Raw genomic sequence first — 2,291 nt, 5'->3', positions numbered from 1 at the left:
GCCCCCCCAGCCTGTGAGGGAGGCATCCGTAGTTAGCGTTACGCGACGACAGGGAGCTCCAAGCACGGGCCCATGGGACAGGAACCAAGGTTCTTTCCACATAGCCAGGGCGCGAAGACACCGTCGCGTGACCCTGATCATGCGGAGCGGGTTTCCCCTCCGGGAGAGCCCCTTGGCCCTGAGCCATAACTGCAGCGGTCTCATGTACAGCAGGCCGCAAGGTATAACGTTGGACGCTGCTGCCATTAGACCCAGAATTCTCTGATATTCTTTTGCAGTAAGTGAATGGCCTTGCTTTGCCTGTTTGATGGCTAAGAGAATCGAAGCCAAATGAGCAGGAGACAGATGTGCCTGCATCGTCGTCGGAACCCAAACCACACCCAGAAAAGTGGTCCTCTGCAATGGAGAAAGCACACTCTTCTTGGCGTTGAGCCTCAACCCCAACTTTTGATATGGGTGAACACGACATCTCGATGCCGAATCGCCTGATGCTCCGATTGAGCTAGAATCAACCAATCGTCGATATATTTTAAAATGCGGATGCCCTGGAGTCGCACCGGAGCCAGAGCTGTATCCATGCATTTTGTGAAAGATCGGGGAGACAGTGCTAGGCCGAACGAAGAACCCGATAATGGCAAGCTTCGCCCCCGAAAGCGAACCTCAGGAACTTCCTGTGTTGTGGAAGGATGGAAATGTGGAAGTATGCGTCCTTTAGATCTATCGTGACAAACCAGTCCTCGGACCCGATTTGTGACACGATCTGCTTGATAGTGAGCATCCTGAATTTGAGCTTCTCTACCGAGCGATTTAATGGGAGCAGATCTAAAGTTGGACGCAACCCCCCATCCTTCTTAGGAACGATGAAATATCGGCTGTAATAACCTAGCTCCAAACTGGGAGGAGGAACCCGTTCCACTCTGCCAGAAATACTACTAAGGGTACCAGTCTCTCGAGACTGTTCTCTTGTATAACTTGAGCAGCAAACACAGTGCCCTGTAACGGCGCACCGGCAGGGAACAACTGGTTTGACTGCCCTGAGACCCTCCTCAGAGGGAGCGAGCGTCCCTCGGGAAAGCGCTCGCTGGGACCGTCTACGCCCCGGCATAGAGGCAGGGTCGGCAGAACGGGCCCCTGAGGGCACCGAGGCAGAACGGGCACCGTAAAAAGAGGTGAACACCTTTCTCCCTCGGTGGGGACCACCCTCAGTGTTCTAACTTTTATGACGTCAGGACTTTTTCTTGGCCGAAGCCTTCTTAGCCAATCTAACTGTCCTCAGATCAGTTCTACCACCCGCAGGCTTTGGCTGAGGGTGCCGCGTCTGGTCCCACTGTCTAGCAGGGGGAGCGCGAGACGCGACACTCTGCTTGTGCTACGCCCTATGCGAACAGCTCGTAGACGGCCGGGGCTGCTCCCGCCCAACAGCCCCGGGGACGTGAACTTTTAATGGAAGAAACTGCCTGTTTCTTCTCTTCCTGAAATTTATCAATGACAGAATTACCTGAGTCACCGAATAACCCCGCAGGGGAGAGAGGAGTATCTAAAAGAAAAGCTTTTTCTTTCTCTTTCATAGACGAAAATTTAAGCCATAAATGCCTCTCTGCGGCCTTCTGTTTCTCTCACACAGAAATAAATCAGCAGCCTGAAGCAGTTCTCGAACTACGTCAGAACTGACCTCCTCACTCTCGCTCACATCCCCTAGCAGATCAGCCTGGTATGCCTGCAAAATCGACATAGTATGCAGACACAGCCTGCCGCCGAATACGCTTTACCCACCAAAGCTGAGGTATTTCTTAAAGGCTTGGAGGGTAATGTCGGTGCTTTAAATGATGAAGCAGCCTCGGAAGAGAGAGAGCTCGCAAGCGTCTCTTCTACCCGAGGCATCGCGCCATAACCATAATATTTTGCCCCCGCTATATAAGAATATGAGGATGTTAGAGGGCTAAATATTCTATAAAAAAACGGCTTCTTCCATGAACTCGAAACCTCAGTATGGAGATCATGAAAGAACGGCAAGCACCGGCGTGGAGGTTGAACACGGGAAGGGAGAAATCTCTCATCTAATTTAGATTCAGTAACAGACTCCTGCCTAGCCGTTGGCCACTCAATGCTTAATTTTGACACAGCTCGAGCAAAAACCTCCATAAGCTCTTCGCTCAATACTGACAACATCCAGCTCCTCAGAACTGGGTAATTGAAATGATGGTGCCTCAGCCCGGGCGGAAGAAACCGCAACGCGTGCTACCAAACCCGGATCAGAGGCACTGGATCTACCAGGTAAGGGCTGAGAAAAG

Source organism: Siphateles boraxobius, unplaced genomic scaffold (assembly GCF_051911475.1).
Source record: "Siphateles boraxobius isolate OS27281-9 unplaced genomic scaffold, OSU_SipBor_1 177, whole genome shotgun sequence".
In the NCBI taxonomy this organism is placed as follows: Eukaryota; Metazoa; Chordata; class Actinopteri; order Cypriniformes; family Leuciscidae; genus Siphateles; species Siphateles boraxobius.
This window is presented reverse-complemented; position numbering follows the sequence as displayed.